The 23,867-nt window shown below is 33.3% G+C and overlaps 1 long non-coding RNA gene across 1 annotated transcript in view; it reads left to right on the top strand.

Annotated features, from left to right (window-relative positions):
* Window positions 1–23,867, top strand: part of LOC142324085 (uncharacterized) — a 67,721-nt gene that overhangs the window by 28,569 nt on the left and 15,285 nt on the right. The window contains exon 3 of the long non-coding RNA XR_012756214.1: window positions 7,806–7,902. This is a non-coding gene — a long non-coding RNA (uncharacterized LOC142324085). The remainder of the gene's footprint in view (window positions 1–7,805; window positions 7,903–23,867) is intronic.

The following is a 23,867-nucleotide window of genomic DNA, read 5'->3' as shown; positions in this document are numbered from 1 at the left end:
TTCAATATATCATTCACTTTCTTACCGACCGAACTACTAACACAAGATAAACCATGCAAAATTTAAAAAAAATTACTAAAAAGCTTCATAGATTTTCAATAACGTGTAAGAATTCCTCTATTGTCTATTTTATTCATCCCTTAAAAAAAAAAACAAATTCGATCGTAAATAAAAATGTAACAATCTCATTACTAATTTTTTATGAGTGCTGGATTTTGATTCTGTACAACTATTTAGGAGGTAGGTTATGAAATACTGTTTAATCTTGGTACTAAAAATTATCTATGACTACCAACATTTTGAGTGAAAATTCGTTATACGACAGCTTACCTTTATTTTACGTACATCATTGTAAAATTTAACTACATCAATATTACGATTTTTTAAATATGAAAAAAGTGTCATATTTAAATAGATTAAAATCGTGAAAGTTACTGGTCATTAAAAGAGAAAGTTACCGGTCAATAGAATCTGTGAAGTTTCTCGATTTTCAACCGTTATGAAATCTCAATGAATCTTTATATCGCATAACAAAAATGTGAGTGTAAAACTCATATTTAATCTGTGTTCACGACGTATGAATGATTTGCGTTTGCGTGTTTTATAATATAATTTATTGTGCTTTGTTTATTTATAATTGTTAGCGAAGTCTATCGCCATAATGAATTTCTTGGAATAAACGTATAACATTTCAGTAAAAACTGAGGCAAATGAACTTCTAAAAACAATTAAAATTTGCTTTCCAAATTTTTTAAATTTCAATTAGCAATAAAAAAAAAATCAAAAGTGAGAAATAAGAAAAAATGTGAATTTTTTTGGAATAATTGGAAGAGATTGGTTTGACCCTCACCTCTGCTTCCGAAGTGTATCGCCATTCACTGCCATTAAGCCATGTAACGTCGTGTACTAGAGTAAGAGGCTCGTTTCTTCCTCCTCGGAGGTAAAGAAGCATAATGATTGAAAGATAAGCTGGAAATTTTATATTTTTACAATTATAAAAATAGATTTTACACGTTTTTTCACTTTTTTCTTTGTCATCAGTGATTTTCTGGTTTGATACAAGTTCCTACTTCTTTCCGTTCTGCTTAAATTTCTTATCTTTATTTCTTATCTTAAATTTCAAAATATTTGATAATCGTACCTCTTTATATAAATAAAAATCAGTACAGTATGAAAATATTTTAATCGTTAAATTTATTCTTGATATTTATCTTTTACTCGACTTTTTTTTGCATTAAACAATCCTTACGTTTGTGTCATCCTTCTTTTAATTTTTTTCCGACGATTTTACGTAATTTTCTCATTAATCATTTCCCCAAAACGAGATTCTAATTTTAATCTCACAGGGGTTATAAAAGAAGATTAAATTAGGGGACAAGCAACGGAATGTAATGGTTTCGGTAAGTTGATGAATTACTCTCTTATCTAGGTAATACTTCTGATTGTCGCTGATACCTATGAATCTCATCTTTAATTTAGAAATTCAGAATATTTTCCACACAGATTCAAATATATTCAGCTATATTAAGAGAATTTTTATTAACAAATACTATTTCGATACTCCACTGTTTTACTCAACTTTTCCATAGTGTTAGCTGCGGTAAACATTTTAATCTTGTAAAGCCATATACAAAGCGACCATATTTAATAAATATTATAAATGTAATTTAAGCAGTGTTATATGTAATAAACCTTAATATATGTAAGCACATTAAGCCACGAGGTTCATCATTACAGGCGATCAATAATTACCGGTCGGATAAGTTCTAAAGTTACCGAGGTATCGGATTGAAGTGGTTGAGAAGATATCGTCTACACCGGCGTTCTCAAACTTTTTTGTGTATCACCTATGTGAGTTACAGATCAATAGCGTACCACTAAACTATTAAATATGAAAATGTCGTTACAGTTACAATAAAGTTATATCTCAGAACGGTAAAGCTATAAAAAATTACAATCTATTTTGAAAGTACATCAGTATTTATTTCATAAAAAATCATGTAATACAACATTTTTATCATAAATTTTTTTATTATTTTTACGATAAAATTTATTTGCTTTACAAAGAAATATTACATTTTCTTACAGCACTGTTAACAATATTCTTGAAGACTAAAAGTTCAATGAGAAAGATGTTGCTACACGATTGAAAGAAATGAAGAGATATTTGGTTACGTTGAATATAATTTAAATCGCAAATTTAGGTCAAGATTCAGTTTATTACGAAATTTATTTTTTATTTCACTATTGCAGAAAGTTCAGTTTCACTATGCTATATGTTGAAATTGGAATTAATTATAACAATGATTTTCTGGACAGCGATGGATATTCATTTTTAAACTTCAGCGAAAATTCTTATAACTGTAATTTATTAAATTCGATTTTCAAACCTCTATCACAAGATAGCTCTATTAAAGATTTTGTTTTGTTGTTACTTAAGGTTTTAGAAATGATATCCAGTATGAAAGGATTTTGGATCCATAGGAATTTTGGATAATATTCTTCAAATATTTTCAGCGAGTATTATGCGATGGCATTTTATAATGTCATCGCATAAAATATTATAAAATACTTGCTCTGCCCGTGACGCTTCGCTGTGGCACATTGTGGTTGCATGGATGAGAAATGAGAAACAAAACAAAGCATACGTTTCATAGAAGTTTAATTTTGCAATACTTGTGGATATAAAATATTTTTTGTTTTTCCACTGTCTGCGTAGATATAAAGGCTATCTGGTTTGCCGACTCGGGAACACGCAACATACAGTTGCCCATGTGAGAAGCAATCCGCATCTAAATCTAAACCACACAATTCTAAAGATTGACCTTGAGCTTTATTGATTGTGATTGCAAATGCCGATCGAATTGAGAATTGCAATCTTTTAAATTAAAATGGTGTATCGGTCGGGATTATGGGTATTCGAGGAATGAGGACATCTTCACCATTGAAAGGCCCCGTTAAAATCGTTGCTTCCACTACGTTATTCATCAATTTCTTAACTGCAAGTCGCGTGCCGTTGCAGAGTTTTGGCTGATTAAGCAACAGGATAATTGTCATTTTTTGATCGAATCGTTGCTAGAATCAATCTAATGAGGAATGTTTTCCCAGTTCCTCCTGGCGCATCCAAGAAGAAGGTACCCCCAAATCCGTCATTTATCATTTGCATTATGCGATCATAAATGCCTTTCTGTTCACGCGTTAATTTGGGAATGTTTGATTGGACATATGACTTAAGATCACCAATGTTGTAACTCTGTTCACGGCGTAAATCCACATCAAATGAAGCAATCGCAGCTCGGGTGGGTGCTGGCATTCCCAATTTACTAAGAACTTTATTTGTAATAGCTAAGCACTTGTCTTCAATATTTATCAATGCTTCGTAGTAAATGCCTTCTGTAAATTCCATGGTCATATTGGTATTTTCTAGGCGTATTCTATGCAAAATATTCTCAGCCATATGATATCTTTCCCATAACTCTGCGGGAGATGAAGGGAAGCAAGCGGTCAATATAATTGCGAATAATGCGCGAATTTGGTTTGGATGTGCAGTGTTCCACGCGTCATTAATACATATATCCCACTGTTGGTCGTTTTCTAATATATTCAGAGCTTGGTGAAAGGCGCAGCTCAATCACGACACGATCACACAAAAGTACCTCGATTGAAGTGAATATTTAATTCAGATTGTCTAATAATCTGAATCAGATGCAAGTGGATACTTTTTTTTCTAATAAACAATGTAATTGGGAACAGATATTGTTTCACATGTGACTGCGGTTGTCGTAAGCTAGTATGGCGAGTGCTCCGCTCGCTTCCGGCAGACTACAAGGCTCGTTACAAGGCTACAAGGCCGTTGTACTACCGGCAGACAACCGGTAGTACAACGGCTGTGTACTTGCCTTGTACGAAACTCCAAGCCGTCTAACGGAGCTATGGTCAAAGAGTCCATTCTGGATGATGTGATCATGGGAGTACAGATCAATGTCGTTTTTCATCTCGAGACTGAACTCCCATGCGTGTTTACCGTGCGCGGATACTCGTGTCGCTGGAAATGGGGATCCTGGCGCTTGAGTGAAACCTCGCCGTTGGTTTGGAAAACCGCGGTTGGGTGTAGGAATACAGCGCTTTGGCCCCTACTTTGGCCAGACAGGAGGCCGGTTTGCTAACCACTGCCGGTCAATCGGCTCGTTTACGACTGAACCTTCCGCTTGCGAAGGAGACGGGTAAACAGGTGAGAGCCCGAGATACCTTGACAGGTATCTCAAGGTATGAGGACGCAACGCCGAAGAATTTATGTCGAACACCTAGCTAATCCTGTTAAACAAAGGTACAGGAACATTTTTCAACATACAAAACGGTGATACTTCGGCTATAGATTTATCATTTTGCAGTCCGGTATTATCGCTTTCCTTAGATTGGAACGTTGACCAACACCTTCATGGAAGTGACCACTTTCCAATTATAATTACAACAAACATACAGCGGAAGGCACCAAAGTTTACTCAGCGGTGGTGTCTTAACCGTGCCGATTGGATTGGCTATACAGCAGACAACGTCGTTATGCCAAGTTATACTGGAAACGTCAATGAAGATATAACAGGGGCAACGGGAGGAATTTTACATTCAGCAAATAAAAAAATTCCTAAAACCACCCCAACTTCGACGAAATCCAGTGTACCGTGGCGGGGAGTCGAAGTAAATATAGCAATCAGTAAGAAAAGGAAAGCTTTCAATCTATTCAAGAAACATCCTACCCTGGACAATCTAATATCTTTTAAAAGACATCATGCCTACGTCAGACGCACCATATTATCTGCGAATAAAGCATCCTGGGAAGCACATGTATCCTCCATCGATAGTAACACATCTGCTACGCAAGTATGGAAGAAGGGTAAGGCCATAGCTGGTCGGTCCAATAGCCGTTCATTAAACGCGCTCAAACGAGCCGGTGTCGTCATAGTCGATCGACAGATTATAGTTGAATTGTTGGCCGATCAGTTGGAAACTGTGAGTAGCAATGAAAATCATCACGTCGATTTCATTCGCATCTCAAGAGAGCGAGCATCACTAAACTTTGTAACAGACAACGACCTTTTTTGTAACGTACCATTTTCATTCGTCGAATACAATCATGTTCTACAAAACTCCAGTGATACTTCACCTGGATACGATGATGTTCCATATGCAGTCGTCAAAAGGTTTAACGACGATAATAAAGCGTAGATATTACACTTACTTAATAGAATATGGACCTCGGCCTCATATCCACAAATGTGGAAAGAAGCAGTGATCATACCGCTTTTGAAACGAGGAAAAGATCCTTTAGTCACTAAGAGTTACAGACCAATATCTTTAACATCGTGTATCGGCAAACACTTAGACAAAATTATAAATGCTCGTTTAGTATGGTTGTTAGAAAGGAATCAGCTTCTTTCGCCGTATCAAATCGGATATAGACAGCATCGTTCTACTACTGATAACATGATACTTCTTGAGAACGCTATACAGAATACTTTCATTAACAAGAAGCACTTCGTAGGCGTATTTTTTGACCTTTAAAAAACATTTGATATGACGTGGAGGTATGGAATTTTAAAACAAATGTATGAGTGGGAACTACGTGGAAATCTCCCCATGTTTATCACCAGCTACTTATCTCAGCGGACTATAAAAGTACGCGTTGGCAACACCTATTCGACAAGTAGGCGTTTACAAAATGGAGTTCCGCAGGGGTCACCCCTTAGCGGTACCCTGTTTATAATTGCTGTCAATAGAGTTCTACAAGCAATACCACTAGGAATTGGTAAATGTATGTATGTTGACGATCTGGCGATATTCTATGCCAGCACGGAGACTGGAATTGTGCGCTATAAGTTACAGCGAGCAATCGATGATGTTGTTGATGCAGCTGAAAAGTCTGGCTTCAGGTTTTCAACCGAAAAGTCATGCTCCGTACATTTCTGTCGCCTTAGACGGGCACACCCTAGTCCACGACTTACAATAAAGGGTGTTGGAGTTCCATATCAAGAAAAGTCAACTTTTTGGGACTAATCTTCGATACAGGTCTTACATGGCGTCCTCATGTACGACGATTAGCAGCTAAATGCAAGCGAAAGTTAAACATAATCAAATGTATGTCGAATATCAATTGGGGATCGGATCGAGAGGTTCTTCTCCGTCTGTATACTTCATTGATACAATCAAGAATGAACTACGACTGTGTTGTTTATTCCTCGGCTCGAAAGAGCTGTCTAAAAGCCTTGGACATCGTACACAACGCCGGAATTCGATATGCGACTGGAGCGTTTCGCACCAGTCTCATCGACAGCCTTGTATGTGAAACAGGAATGTCTCCACTACCTTTTCGAAGAGACATCCTGTTACTGCGCTATGGGGTCAATGTGACATCATCACAGCATCATGTGAATACACCAGCGTTCATTAGACATCCTCTCCAAGAAGCTTACGACCGGCGTCAGACCTATACCAGGCCGGCCAGAATCAGAGCTCGAGAACTGATGGACAAGTTCAACATTGTGTTTCCAAGAGTTGTTGAATCAACGGTGTGTGAATCACCACCGTGGCTTCCATCGACCTTTTTTCAAATGGATCTAGCACGTTTTAAGCGATGCAATGCTCGGGAAATACTTCATCGTTTTCAAGAGATTGTGAGCGAACACGACCAGGAACTAGTTTTCTACACAGATGGCTCTAAGATGGCGAACGGCAGTGCCTTCCATTGTGCTGGCGTTAGTCATTCGTGGTTCTTGCCAGTAGTTGCATCTGTTTATGCAGCTGAGTTGTATTCAATTTGGCAAGCTTTAAGGTATTGTGAGCATTATCATCTACCATCCTTTTTAATCTGCAGCGACTCAATGAATAGTATTCAAGCACTGCAAGATGCGTGCTCAACGGACCCCTTGGTGAAAATGATTCTTGCACTGCTCCAGGTGCTAAGCATGAAGCAGCAATAGAACACATTGATGTGGATCCCGGGACACTCCGGTATTGTTGGTAACGATGGTGCGGATGAGGCAACTCGAGTGGCTGCTGAGGAGCCTGAGCCCGAGGAAATTCCCGTCAGACCTGGCGATGTTAAGTGTCACGTGTCTGCCTGTGTCAAGCGTGAATAGCACAGAGTTTGGAGTGGGTTAACCACGAAACTTAACGCCATGAAAGACTCTCCTTGCAAGTGGACCACTCCACTTCCGATCAAAAGGAGAGAGCAAGTTGTTATAACACGGTTGCGAATAGGGCATACGAATCTAACGTCTAATTATATGTTAACTGGCGGCAATCAACCAGTTTGTGAGGAGTGTCAGAAACCGTTGACAGTCAAACACTTATTGGAGGATTGCATCATACATCGTGATCTGCGTCGTCAATTTAAAGTAGAAGGAGGAATAAAGAGGTTTTTGAGAAATGAGGAATGTACTACTAGAGACTTGCTGCTTTTTTTTTTATACGGCCGGACTCTTCTTCTGTATACAGTATATATTCTTTGTCCAGAGAGAATAGTTAAATTTTCCTTTTCTTTGTTTTATTTTTGGATTTTACATCCCATTCTGGTGTGTGAAATTTTATCAACGTGTGTATACTTTTTTTTTGACTAGTTCATGCTTTTCATTAAATGTTATTGTTTATTTGTACTTTTTGTTTTGAGAATTGACAAGAGCAATGATCTTGGTAATCGATGCCCAATAACAAAAAAAAAATAATAATAATAAATATTATTTAAATAATAAAATAAAAAGGTTTTGTAAATTTTGTATTTTAACAGTGTTTTTTTTTTTTTTGCATTGTAGCGTCTGTTTGCGTACCACAGCTCTGCGTACGCAACCTCAGTTTAAGAACCGCTAGTTTACAACGATTTCTCCAAGGGCAAACGCAGAATATTATGAGGTACTGTTTAGCAAACTGGGTTAATGTGAATTTTAGATAATCTTCCTATAGAAAAAATACCAACTAAACTTTTTACCTAACTTTCGTAGCCGTAATTTTTTAAAACGTGATAGGTTTATAACAAGTTTAGGAATACCGTCATTTCGATAAATCCATAACAAATTTCTGTTAATACTCGAAGTTTATATTCAAAGAATAATTTATGGTTCATAAGTTTGGTATTCCGGTCAAGTAAGTGCCCAGAACCTGTACAGAACTAGTTTCTGAGATATTTTATTTAATGCAATAAATATTATTATACCTCGTGCCAAAATCGGCTTAAGTACGCGCGATATAAAATTTTTATATCGAGTTACCAAGATTCAAGCCATCTCATATTCTTCGTGAAAAACTTGTGGTAGCTTTTAATCCAGTTCCTGCTATAAAATTTACATCTACCTAAAAAATAAATTTAATCTATTTGTTCGTTATCGATCTGCTTTTAGCTTTTCACCCTTTACCTCCTTACATATTCACTATTGTTCGTACATAACTTTTTAATGAGCGAACTCTAACCGTAAATCCGTTCGTTCTACATGCAATGAAAATAATTTCTCCAAATTATTTCAAATTAACTGATTTCTGCTCTTAATTAATTTTATAATAATTGTATATAACATAATTTGTTCCTTTTTCTAATGTATTTTGAATTAGTATTGTCTTATCACCATTTATTTTCATAATTTCTTTTTACTACAAGGTATTTATAATAAAAACATAATTTTAGTCATTTACTTTATTGTACAATCTAATTTTTTTTGTATTATTATTATTATTTTTTTTACATGTTTATATTCTTTTTCTGTTTGTATTTATTAACGGTTTAAGTTTAGACAGATTGTATTTTGGTTGATTTAAAACATGTTTGCAGGTTTTTTGTTATTATTTTAATTATTTTTGTATTATGATTTCAAATATCTTGCACACGTATTTTAAAATTAGGCGCTTACAAGAGCAACAGCAAGTGCGTCTATTATGCTAAACATACAATCCATTAAAAATTATACGGTAAATTTTATATATATATATTACTAGTTAATTAAGTGATGATTTATTTATAATGATTGGTTACTTACAAGTTAGATTGAAGTAAATTTATGTAATGATAATTGTACCGTATGGAATAAACCAATGTATTCGTAAATAAATATGCTCTGTATATTATGTCAGTGTCCTACATTGAATTGTGATTGCTTTAAGTTAAAGTTGACAGTCGAATGCGATTATTTATGGCATATAATCGTTACATTCTAGTAGAAGTAATCTATATCATTTAAAATAATAACTGAAAATTAAGTAAAAAAAATAATTTAAAATTGTAAAAAAATAAAACTAATTTTCCAAACTTACCCTATATTAGTAATTATAGTAAGTAATATCAGTAATTATTAGTAATTACTAACATTTGTCAAAAAGTAACCTTTTACTGTAATATGTTTTATCAGAGCGACCAACCAGAAAGGATAATTATTATCACATAAATTCAAACAAAATATTTCTATTATGAGACAATTAAAACAATTATTATTATAAATCGAAGGAAAAAAGAAAGTGGGAAGAATTTGAAAAAAAATTTGTTTGGAACAGATTTCAATGTCAGGAAAAAATCAACGTTAACCAGTTGTAAAGGTTCACGTCAAAATTACGTGGGCGTAAAAAACCCATCAAACAGAATGCATTAGCCGAAAGAAAAATCAAAAAAGAAAAAGAAAACACCTAAATAAAACAAGCAATAGTGCGGGTAAAATTATAATTACAGTAATAAACCAAAATTTAGAAAAAAATCACTAACATGTTAAAGTTCTAAATGTACGATGTTCAGTCAAATATTACCCGAACTTTTGTTATTTCTCAAATTCTGAACGTATGTGGCTAAAGGTCGGATATTAGCGAACATATCAACACTCCCTCTTCACCGATTCTTATCGCTTCGCATTCATTTCTGTAACAGCTAGCACGACGTAACCAAATTAGAAGTAACGCTGCACAAAAAAAAAATGTTGCACATAATCTACTCACGTTCAAATTAACCAAAAATTGTAATTACGGTACGATCAGAGGAATTCATTTTTTAATCGCTTTCTTATACGCGATGAAATCTGGTTGCATTACTATACAACGTAGATGAAGCGAGCCGATGTGTTGCCGAAGAAAAGAGGAAAGATCCATTGAAGGTGAAAATACGACTGTTAAGTGAAAAAAAAGTTATAAATAAGGTTTTTACTTGTGTGTTTTAAGACTACAAAGGAATTATTCTCGTTGATATTCTTCACAAAAAGAGGACGATTAATGCTGCATGGTATTGTTACCCGAGGTCAAGGCATCCTTTCTTTCTAAAAGGCGTAATATCTTAACCGAAAATGTTTCTCCTACACGATAGTTATTTACATTTACGCTGCCTCAGTAACATAACAAAAATTATCTCTATGCATTAAAGTACGATCGAACATCTCCCTTACTTCCCCGACTCGGCGCCATGCAACGATTACTTTTCAAAAAAATTATTGAAAGTTAATGATAAAATTAAGTATCCATAAAAATTAACGTTTTTACATTAAGGAAATATTCATCCAATAAAAAAAAAAAGTTCGTCTCATTTTTATCTGACTTTCTTTAACAGCTGTTAATGGTTTCAAAAGTTTATCGATGTTTACTACATCAATGAGAATATCGCCAATTCTAGGTGCTAGTTTGAACTGCCGTCTTAATACCACTTGTAACTAAATGCAGCAAATAATACAAGGAACCGTTACCAATTTTCTAGGATGTATACCGGAACACCACCAGACATATGAGACAACTATACGTTAAGCTGGTGTTCTTTGAAGGTAACATGCAAAGGATAATTTTTTCGCGGTGAATTTTACGTTTTGAAAATTTTCACAGCATCATTTCGAAGTTGACAACGGCCGATCACACTTCCTACCAAACCGCTATCGACCGACCTTTCACAAAGCGGATACAGTCGGAGTAGATTTGCACTCCGCGAAGGTAATCTGGGTTCTAGCATCCTTGATAGTAAAAGTCGACATAACATCAGCTTTTTCTTTATCTGATGCTTGTACGCGCCGAGAAATTCAGCAGAAACAGACAGCGGTTACTTAAAAAAGAGACAAACGTGCCCAAACTCAGTATTTTCGGATGGATAGTTAATATGTCCTATTGTACTTGTAATCGTTTAAAAAAATCACTAAGCATAAGAATATGGAGGAATTTTTCCACAAAATGATCTGAAGCCATCACTACCGTCAGCCATGAGCTCAACGATTAAGATCTCTTGAGAATGCCGAAAATGTAAACTCCCTGACCGATCACAAATGCGCACAAGCTGAACTACTTTGTTTGGCTCATGGTGTGTAAATCATATTTGGATTCACGTAATAAAAACGCTTAGAAAATTCTTCCAGAACTATCACTTTACTAACGTTTTCTTTAAGTAAAATACCCGATCTTAATGATTTCCACGGTGCATTTACGGTTACGGCACCCAGACAAAACTTCTTTTTTAAAGTGACGAGAAAGTGGAAAGACTTTGACTTAATTCTCCTTTCTTCAGCTGTAAAAAAAAAACTTCTAATTGATTTAATAAACTGACATTGGAATATCGCTTTTGAGAATCTGCTATATCCATTTAAAGTTAATAAAAGTTTAAATTTAATAAGTTTAACAAAATAATTCATTAACTAAAAAATAAGAATTACAGCAAGCTTTCTAAAAATTAATTCTATCTTACCATGCGATTATCTCCTTGATTTATCATATCTTTTGTTTGTATTTTAAAAACAATACTGGAATGGTTATATTTTATTAAGGTCTAACTAATTAAGAGAAGTCATTTAAGAGCCGAAATTTAACCATATCTCTTTTTTGTTAATTTTATATTTTACTGCGCTGTTCTGGACATGGTTTTCCCACGGTTTCCCTTGAACCTTCCAGAAAAATTCTGCGGAAGGGTTTTTATCCGGGAAATAGTACACGCACCTACCCATTCCTGGCGTAATCCATAACGACTCTTACCTCAGGATGAACATAAAATATTAAATCCACCCAAGAATTTTGTTTTACATAATTCTATTTAATTTGCTATGTCAAAGATTTGTCATCTACCTAAAAATGTTTTTTACAAATCTCAAACTAATTAATACGTTCTTAACATAAAGTTTATAAATATACACTCGCTTGTACACATAAACAAACGGTTTATACGCATGTTCAGCTACGTTGTGTTGTTCAGTTATATACTGTACGATTTTCAGTATATTTAGTAATTTACACAAGACTGGAATATATTCCATAAATATAACTTACAAAAAAGATATTAATCAATTATAACTATAATTTACTACTAATACTAAATTAGAATAATTTCAGTTAGCCTTAGCTTTCCAAGTATTCGTATTGTTTTTTTTTTATCTTTGCCACAATGATCCAGCCGTTTAATCTATTAGCCGCTAAAAAGTAATTAAGTACGTACAGATTGCTGGCTAAGGTGTGTTGCAGTAGGGTAATAAAATTCAAATGTGTAGCTATTTTATTTTTTTATCGGCCATTATTGTAAAGCTACAGGAAGAAAAGATACTTGTTTTCTAGAGAGGATGCTCGGGGTTTACATGTTGCTACAGATCTTTGTGGCAGTGTTGCTTTAATCAGCCAACCAGAATGTGTAAAAGTTGTTCTCGTCAGCATATAAACTCTCAATACATCGAGGCAAAATCATAGGACAACACGGACACTTCGATAAAAATATTGCAGTCAACGTCAGCATAGACCTAATAAATAAGATTAAAAAATTGTAATGTTGACGGTCGATATAAAAAATCTCTATACACGAACGTTAATTTCTGAAGAAAACGATTTTACAAGACCTACTCAAACAGAACAGTACAACTAAAGAGCTAATTAATTTGATAACACACTATCATGACACATCTTCCCAACACCCAACATAGACTGTTGGGAAGACGAGATCTGTAAAAATCCTATTTTAATTGAATTTAGTCGATTTAGTAAGACGTGTGATAATCCGGAAGACTCCTCACACGAACATAAATGAAATCCTGATATGTCTGATGAGGTTTTAATTAGTCGGAGGCCGTAATAAATGCATATCTTGTTCGAGAATTGACAGTACACGTGTAACTGTAGTATGCCTTAGCTTCGTCAGGAAAAAGATATTAACTAAAACTCAAATATAAACGGTAGGCGTGAGACAGAATCGAGAAACTGAGATTATTTAAAAGATAATTGATGGGCTAGGGCTCGGTTTGACGACCTTCCCACTGCTAGGTCAACAGTTTTCATTTAAGCTATATCGACTCGCAGTTATTGTTAAGTTATTCGAAAAAAAAAAATATATATATATATATCTAATTATTTCTTGATCAGTTAAATAAGTTGATCCAGCTAAATAGGCTTCCCGTTCAACAGATTAAATTTTATAACATTTTTTTTCGATGTGAGAATTTTACTACAATTAAGAAATGAACTCGTCCAACAGTCGGACTAGTCTTTCTGAGAATTATTCAAAAATGTTTTCTCTTCCTCAACAGTATGGATTTCAGCTTCATGTCGACAAATTTTAAATAGTTTACACGAGATGAGTGTACGTAATACCACAGAAGTTGATTCAGTATCTAATAGCTCTGTGTTGGATTACAATTGTCGTTAAAATCGATTATTTCATTCTTGTCAAAAAATTTGGAAGAAATTTACCATTGATTTTGGTAAAACATACCGTTCAAGATCGGTTCAAATCATCTATAGTCACAAAAATCTTGATGCATCTTTTCAAAATTATTTCTGGTAGGTTGTATACGATTTGTAAATTGTTCTTGATAGTCGTGATACTGTAATAAATGAGTAAATAGTGTTTCATGTACATATAGACGCGAAATACCAAACTACATTTAATTCATTATCTCTAATTTCTATTTGTTAAATAATTGAGATTGAAAAAGCTGCATGCAACAAGGATAGCAAACGGCAATGCCTGTTATGGTGCAAATTTCTTGAAGAGTAATCCTTCTACGTGATAACTCTGAATCCTCTCATATCAAGAATAAGAAGATTCAGTACACCGAGTTGTTTATCAATTATCGAAAGAATTTTCCTATCTTTTTTCCAAATCTTGATAAGCTATACAAAATATGTTTTAAATGTGTGATCTGAATCAGGTCAGCGTCTTCAATTATTCTCAATTATAATATCCATCATTGCAGATTCCTTTTTTTTGCTTCCTTCCTTTTTGTAAAAACAGAAATTGATAAAACTGGTAAATCTCTTAATTTTTTTTTAATGATAGTTTTCCTCAGGTAATCTGAGCTACTTGCAAAGATTTGTAAATTCCTTTTATATATTTTATTTTGTTTGTTTGTAAGAAGGATTTCATACGATATTAATTATTTTTACCTTTATATAGACTGAAGATGAGAATGATGAATTAAGGATCCCGTCTGAATAAAACCGACCGGTCATAAAATAATCCTGCTGTTACGAATTTGAATTCCCATTAATAAACATGGGCGGATCTCTATGTTACCGGATCAGATTATAGGTAAAGGGACGTTTGTACGTGAAATACTTTTATAGATAAATAACGAGTAAATAATTTGTTTTATAATTTTTTACTAGTAGACTTCTAATTCAGAGCAATAAGAATTTAAAATTCTCAGTTTCTTGGAAGTTTATAGACGAAATAATCGTTTGCAGAAAGACGATGATTTATTAAGTTACGATATAGAATACATCTGAGCAAATGTACAAGTAATTCAGTCAAAATAAAACCTAAAAACAATTTTCCGACAACTCTATGTAAGTTTTTTTAAGAGGAAAACTTGTCGAATAAAAAATTCTAAATAAAAATTTACATAATATAAGAAATAAACGCGTAGTTTACCGAACAAAATTAGATAGTAACATTTTTTTTGTGACCGGATATTCACTGTAAACGCGCTCATTTACTTACTAATTAATTTTAAACTTAATTCGTTTCCTTGCAAACCAGACAGCTCTAGTGCGGGTGTCCTCGGCCTAATTAATGTTGTTGAAAGCGAAGAGGCCAAGGTAGTGCTCATCCGCTCCCTCTCCACCCGTTAATGTACAGTTAGTTACCGGCAAATGTTACCTTGATAGATATATCTTTTATTGTGACGTGCTTAACAACACGGAGAACTATCTAATGTTTAATCTATCTCAGCCTTAGGAGAACATTAGATTTCTGTCACAGACAGAAAGTTGTAATCTTATAGTAGGCTTACATGCAATTTAAGATTACGTAAAGTAATACGTCTTGTATATTTACTTTGATGTAAAAGATACGTTTACAACCGACGTAAATTTGGATTTACTATCCGAACAAAATTTATCTTTGGAAGTAATAATTTTTCTCTCTAACCTGAAACTAAATTATTACACTATCGAGTTTTTAAGTGTGCAAGTATTCTATTCTCTTCCTCATGACCCGGTCTGTATCGCCAATTCCTCTAAAATTAAAACGATCATTAATTTTTCCCGCACCATAATCGATATCAAACACATTTTTAGTCGGCAAAATAACTTAAGAATTTTTTTTTTAACTTTAAGATGAAAGGTTAGTGTGAAGATAATAAAATAGTCCCCATTTGTAATTTCTCCCCTAATTACTAATAGAAAAGCGGTTGAAGTTCATATTAACAAATAAAAATAACAGATATACGAATCAAGAATAAAGTAATAAGTGAAGAAAATAAATAAAATTAGCACAAAATAAAACAATCTTTAACTGTTAATCGGGATCTTTAATTGTTAACTGTACATAATATTCGCATACGATAATTCAGTTTCTTTGTATAAAAAAAAAATCTTTGAACGTAATTTTAAATAAATTGTTGGAAAGAAGTTTCAAATGGATCGGGATTTTATTAAAATTAGAAGAAGCAGAGGGAACAAATCAGGTTCTTTCTCAGAGGCTGAACAAGTATTGTGACGTATAATCAGGTAATATTAACGCGTTGTGTAGCCTGATTTGATAAGGTTTTTTTTTATTTTTAGAAAAAGGATGAATGGATTAATGTAGTCGATGAAAAATTCAGATAGGAGCCCGTGACAATGTCTTCAAGGGTTTTGAGCGGGCCACGTCGATAAACATTAAATATCATGATTTCAACTTCAAAAGATGTTTGAACAAATTCAGACACAAACGAGAAGTTACGATTATCTGTTTGTGGGAATTTCAGGGTTAATAACTCTTTATATTTCTCTCAGTAAGTAGCCTCATTTTGTCTGGGCCAGACGTGGTGTCACCCGGTTATTTCAGGAAAACACATAAGAGAAAATAAAGGGAAAATTTTTCGTTTTTTCCCGTTTGTTTTGGAAATAAAATATGATCGCTTCGTTAATAATAAATGAAAACATCGCATGTTTTATATTCGCGAAGCATTTAATGTATTTATAGTATTACCACGAGGTACAATGTAATATTAACGCTGCACCACGCTGTATATAATTAATATTCCATAGACTTGGTACAAAGGCGTGTTATTTATATTAACAAGTAAAGGGAATTAATTATGACCTGTTTTAGTTGATTTCTCAAATGATCTCTGCGACTAATTTTTAACTCGTATTTATACAACAGTTAAAAGAATCTGTCATGTTCCGTCGCGACCGTTATTTAATATCATACACAGATTACGTAAACGATTTTTAAATTTGTTTTGAAGTTTAGGTTCAAAAAGTCGGTAAAAACTTCTCTTATTATACATCCCAACAAACCAAGATATGGTTATAATGCTGCTGTAGCATTTTTCCAATTTTCAAAATTGATTACGCTTTTTGATTATTCAACCGCTTCTATTTCTTTTTAACCACTGGCACGTGTTCCGCACGTATTTTAATGGATTTAAGTCTCACAAAACAAGAACGACAAGTCGAATTAAATTCGAACTAGATAACCTTAACTAAATCTCGTTTCGCGTGAGACACTGAAGCGTACCTTACACGGCATCAATTATTTTTGCTATTTATAGTACGTCTCGTTTAATAATCGAAGAGACAAGAAAAATTATATGTTCTCCCAGGTTTTCAGTTTAGTCATCTTGACCGAGAGCGAAAGGGCTACTCGAAAACTTGTAGTAAAACTGTTACTAATCTTAGTTGTACGTTATTAAATCATGAAGATAACGAACAATTGTGGTGTTTCTTGTTGAAATTTCATTAATTATAACTACAAGATATTGCAAACCAAAATCAGAGCTAATAAAAACAATTTTATAGAAAGAAAAATGAAAATTACATTCAGAAAATCGATCAAGTGTTTGTAGCGGATCATTTTTCTCAGTTAATGTGAAGTGAAATATAAAATTTCAATACTGATATACCTGTCAATATACCGGGTGCCCAAAAAAGTAAATCAGCGGTTTTAAATTAAATTTATCTTATTATAAATTAATTATAAGATTACAAATACATGTGTTTTATTACATGAAATAACAAAGTCTAAGGCCTCTTTTACCTCTAAATGTATCTCAATATGAGCATCGTTTACAGTCCTGCAGGCATCAACCGATAATCTACCTTATTCACTCTGGCGATCATGTTTGTAGGAATCGCTTCCTACAACAGTTATTGTTCGGGGCAGGTGGTCAAGTGACTGGATTTTTTCTTGATGTACGTTTTTTACGAAGCTCTAAAAGAAGAAATCCATTGGTGTCAAATCAGAACTTCGCGGTGGCCAACCGATGGGAGCTTCTCTGCGTATATATACGTTTGGGAACCTATCGTTCAATGCAGTCCGCACAACTTCAGTATAGCTTGGAGGAATTCCATCCTGTTGGAAAATAAGACCCCTCCTTTTTAATCTGTGGAAACACTAAGTTCTCCAGCATGTCCGAGTGCACATGGAAAAAAAATTCGGTTATGGATGACACCACACCAGACGATCAGTTTGGCACAGTTGCGGAGGGATTACGTCGATTCGTGTGAATTTACCGTGTACTCGACAATTACCGTGGGGCGATGAACGTGAAATGATGCTTTATCAGAAAATAAGATGCGCTGCAGGCAGGTTTTACCAGCAGAAATAAAGTCAACACGGTTGTTACAAATTGGACTCTTTATGGCTTAAGTTTAATTTCATGTACCGGCTGGAGTTTATAAACACAAAGTTGAAATCACTTGCGAACAACATCATGGACAGTGCTTTTAGGATTGTTTAGCTGACGGTTAATACTATGAACTGAACGTTTTCGTATTCGTTCGAGAGAGTCGAATTCTTTCTATGTTTTCGGCACTAGTTTAGTCTAACTGGTGGGTGTCTTTTCAAAACGTTCCCGGTTTCAAAACCTTTTTCACCCCACTTGAAGGTGTGCTCTGTCTTTCGCAGAACCTATACGATACACTCGCATACAATTTCTTTGTATGACAGTCACAGATTTTGTTTCTGCAAACCAGCACAGGTACTGAGCTTTCTCTTGTGACGACACGATGGTACAGAAACTCGGGCTGATAACAGCTTGGTCTGAGTAACAGTCTAACGCAGCTGCTATCCGACACATAATGTGTAACGTAATTGTTGTCGCTACAAGATAACACATAAAACATTATTGAGTGCTGAAAAATAAAATCTGTATACGTTCTCCCAAAAAGAACCCCAGAGTTCTTTTCGGACACCCGATATTTTAAATCGTTTTATCACCTCTTCTTTGTAGGAAAGTCGGGTAAAAAGCGTATAAATACGAAATAATCTTTTTTGTTATAAAATTTTTCCCACCGTATAGGTGGATATGGATATGAAATGTTTGTTTGGTATTGTCATAATAATAAATAATACTGAAGAAAAATGATGTCTGTTCAATGAAGATGAAGCCGAATACTATCTTATTTTCCTACGAGTTCTAGCACTGATTTGGACAATGCCAATCGACGCTACAACTGTTAAAAAATTCTTTACTTAGCGTAAATTTTAGTTACCAAAATTATACGATTTTTTATTTTTATTTTCGGTGTCAAGATAGTAAAGTTGAAGCAATAGTTTTTATTTAATGCCGATTTATTCTGTAATCAAGTATTATCTGAAAATACGTTGAGCACATACATTTTTATTCTGAACGGTACATTGTAATGCGTTTTGTAGATCACGTCAGAAACGGGTTAGTATTACATCGATGAAAAGAGAATTGGCCTAGCACTTGTTGGAGTATTACTCTACCACACATATGCTGGCTGACAACAGCCAGACTCATCCACAGAAACTAGAATAATCATCTTAAATTTTTATCTTACATCGCGCTGTGATCTACAGCCGTAAAGTTTGGTTTTTCGTTTTTAACTGGTTTGAGAGAAAAATATATTGTTTACAATTTGGTTTAGGCTTCAAATTTAAGGTGTGGTCAATATGCACACTGGATTCGAACTGTGCCTGGTGATTTTGTTTAATATTATTACTGTATATCATTTATGTCAGATTGTTAAATCTGCTAACATATAGATATTTTTTTCCTACTAAAGCGGTTCAGAAAAATTAGACCGTGTGTTTTACTACACAGTACTTCTGTATCTACAATATATTTTTCTGAGACTGCAACCAGTTTGACCAATACCAAATCGGCAGTATTATGTATAATGATACACTTGAAATTAACTGTTTACATTTCTGAAAGTCGGTAGATTGCTGTCTGAGATTTGGATTTACTTAAGACAATGTTTTACTCTTAATCCATAATGGTTCCTTATATTTCTTAATAGATTACATTTTGTTCACATGTGAAAATACATCCGATAATGCTTTTAATTTTATCCTTCCTTATAACAGTTTTTTTATTATAAATTTCTAAATGATGTATTTTTTACAATCTCTTTGGTTTACTGTTTGTACACAGCTGGATCCCATACATACTCTTAGTATTGTTTCTTTATGCTCTCATAATGCTTGCAAATTTTAGTGTTATTTTACTTCTCTTTCTTCTTAAATATTTTACAAAGTCAAATAACTGTTATAGTTCTGGGATTTTTTTTTGGGATTTGAGTGATAATGATAAGTATAAAACGCTGTATAAAAAGCAAGAAAGAAATTTGCTCCGTTCGTTAAGTTTAGTTTCCATACTTCTGGGGTACTAATTGTTCAATAAGTAGCTTCTAAATTTGATTTGTTTTGGAAGTATCCCGCTCTTTAAATTTTGTGAGCCATTTTATACGCATCTTGTTTGTTTTTACAAAAAGTAAAGTAGGGAAATATGGGCCTCAACCGGTTTACTTACATTCTTACAAAATATTTTTTAGACTATTTTAACTTGTTTAAAAATTATTGCAGTTCATAACATAAGTAAGAAATTAAGGTTTGTGAATTCTGTGACTCTTCGCAAAGGTTAATATTTTTTTACAATTTCTGTAATGTATAATTGGTTGCCAATTAAATAATTACATTTTATTATGGAGGAAGATGGAGCACCATCTACTTCATATAATATTTAACAGAAAATAGATAATAATAAAAGTAAAAGAATTTAAAAAATATTATTTTTAGTATTATTGGCCATTGTTTGAAAACAATTATGATTTTCTTTCCATAATTCAAAGAAACAAGATTATCTTCATACAGACTTAATGTTTTACCATAGACAAATGACATTTGGTTGTAATGATCACATAAAACTGCTGCACTTAATTAATTAAGCTTTAACCGTCATTCAAATTCAGCAATTTTTCAGTGTCTAAATACACATTTAGGATTGCATATTATTATTACATTATGCTTTTACGTGTAATTTTTTTAAGGGAAGAATTAATTAAACAATTAATTTAAAATTGCAAAAGCAAGCTATTTGCATAATGCCTTGGGCCAATAATTTAGAATCGTGTAAACCTTTTTCTCATAGAAATTAAAAGTCCTTCCTTTTTTATATTTATGAACATAAAGCGATTACTTTCATTCATTTAAACACTTGTAAACTCAACATTCTGAGAAACAATTATCAAACAACTCAAATCTATTATTGCTTAAGAGTATGTCCATGGTATATGAAACACAATGCACACGCACGCATGCACACACACTCCACAAGTCTAAAATTTTGTAATTAGGTGATGATTTTTTAAAAACACTCTGCATAAAATATTCATAATTTAATATTACTTATTTTTGAAAACTGTTTTCATTCAGGGAAAGAAGTTATAAATTTCTTAAAATTTAGTCAATAATTTACTTTTGCTGAATTTACGAATTTTTTAATATCCAAATTTTTCAAGATTTGGAGATGTTAACTTATGAGACAAAATGTGATATGGAAATTTGTAGCATGTACTGCCAAATGCCAAACCTGATTGTGATTCGCATCCAAGGCATCCAGATGAAAATAGATGCTACCATTTCATCAAAAAAATGAATACCCTTTTTTTAATGTTACAATAATGAAAAAAGAGCAGCAGGAGTTACAACTTCTACAATTTAATGACTTTCGCTAAGTCACAGGAAGCAGTGGGCGGATGACAGATTCATTCACCACAGATTTATACAAGGGTTAAATTAATATTTCAAATGAAGAGTTCAGTCGCCAATAAAATTAAGTAAAGAATGATGAAGTTTTCAAGGAGTAGTTTTTCTTTTAATTACAGTAATTTTATTACTATAACTTATGGAAAATGTAATGTCATACACTGATGACAAATACTTCAAGCTATTGTACTCTATAGAGTTTGAAAACAATTTCTTAAAAAAATCTAATGTTCAGGCATGGCTGAATAAAAACACACAAAATCCAATAAATAATGTACCTGGAATGCCAATCAAGGTTCATACAGAACAAATTTGAATAGATTGTGACAAAAAGAATTCATGAAGTGTTGCTTACCCTTTTGAGTTACCATAAACCTACTAGGCTTGGCTTGATAAAGTTCTTTCTATCAGATTAATTTAGCCCATATTATTAATCTTGGCCCTTATAAAGTTTCAGGTCATTTTGTCTATTATTTTGACAATGGCAAACCTCTAAAAAAAAATTGCTTATCTCCTATCCTTTGCATTACTAAAGTCATTTTTTCACATTATTAAAGATTTACAACAAAAATTAGAAAATGGAATCGTTCATAAATTTGAACTGGATGTTGAATGTACAAATCACTGTTCATTACATTATTACAGATATGCAGCTGCTTGAAAATTTTAATTGTTTTTAGGACTACATCAGTATTAAAACAAGTAATTTTAATTTGTGGAAAAGAACTAGTTTCAGAAAGTATATTTTTGTATTATTTAAAATCTATCTAAATAATACAAAGCTTGATACTAATATAAAATAGTTATCGTTATATATTACAACATTCATTGAAAATTGGGTAGTTTTTATAAATATTTTAGAGTAACTCAGACGTCATGAAGAAAATAATGAAAGATTTATAATGTTAGTAATTAAGTCTGACATTACCAATAATAATGAACAAAATGCCTTTATTTACAATTATGCATTTATAGAAGGCATGGACATGCTCTTAAGCTGAATGTATATTTAAATAATGCCAAATATAAAATAAAATGTCATAAAAATTGTAAAATATATTTTATTGTGAAAGTATTAAAGTATTTAAAGATACAATTTTTTTCTCTAAAAGTAACACATTTGTTTCGAAAACTGCTATGTACTGGAATTATGGAAGTGTAATGACAGAAATTTCTTGTATTTTTATTTTAATATTTTATAGAAACAGGTATTACAATAATTGGAGTGGTTTATAACAGGTGCTGAAAATGACCTCCGCCAATAATATAACACATGTTTCAATTTTTTCAAACACTTTAACCAGCTGACGTACTGCAATGTCTCATATGTAAGCCGTTACTGCAGCTTTTAGTTCATCAATCATGCTTGGTCTGTTGTGATACACTGCTTGTTTTGCTGCCCCCCCCCCCCTTGAAAGCAATATCTGGGGGTCACATTTGGCGTTTGTGCAGGTTATAATAAACTCCTCAAGATGATTCATTCGTCAAAGATATTTTGTAAAAGTCATTAACCTGTTAGCTGTGTGCGCTGTGGCACCATCTTGCTGGAACCAACCGTGATCGAGTTCCACTTCTGTTAACGCACTAATGAAGTTTGTTAAAAAAGCATAATAACAATCACTATTAACTGTACTTACAAAAGAGACTGGAACCACAATGTGCATTCTACTCATACCAACCCAGACTCCAATTTTCACCTCGGGTAAAGATTGTTCGTGTAATTCATAGGAGTTAGTTTGTCAAACACATTCGTATATTTTGTGAATTAATATACCCTCCCAGATGAAACCACACTTCTTCTAAAAAACGTAATGTCAAGGATACCTACAGAATTTTTGTAAATAAAATGTTTAAACCATTGACAATAATTTAGTCTTTGGCATGATTCACAGGTTTCAGTTCTTGAACACACATTACTTTGAAGGGGAAAAGTTTATGTGTGGTAACAAGGCCGATATCTTTCTAACTTACGCACCGACTTTGATGGACTTTCAGCCATAGCATCAAAAACATCAAGCAGCTGCTGTTCGTTTAGTTAGGTGGTCTTCCACTTGATCAGAACCTGTTGCCCAAAATTTTTTGATAAGAGTTCGACATGCATTGTGGTGAGGAACATGAATATTTGGAAACTTTTAAGAAAATCTGTGCTTCACTTAATCGGTACACTTATCACCTTCACAAAGTACGTGTTCAATGAGAAAAATGTGTTCCTTTACTGAAAGAATCATTACGTTACTCACAACTGCTGATCACAATAAATGAAATAACACGAAGCTCATTCCGTCAAAATTGAACAACTGACATCTTGGTTTATTATTGAAAAATGCCCAAGGATCATACAAGGCAACCAACCTAACATCAAAATAACAGAATGCACTACATAATTTTAAAGCATACTGTGCAGCAATTTTCTGAAAGTACTGTTTAAATAACTAATAATATAAGTTTGCTGCATGAT

Source organism: Lycorma delicatula, chromosome 1 (assembly GCF_047948215.1).
Source record: "Lycorma delicatula isolate Av1 chromosome 1, ASM4794821v1, whole genome shotgun sequence".
Taxonomy (NCBI): domain Eukaryota; kingdom Metazoa; phylum Arthropoda; class Insecta; order Hemiptera; family Fulgoridae; genus Lycorma; species Lycorma delicatula.
Note: the sequence above shows the minus strand (reverse complement) of the source record. Positions and strands in the feature narration are given on the sequence as shown.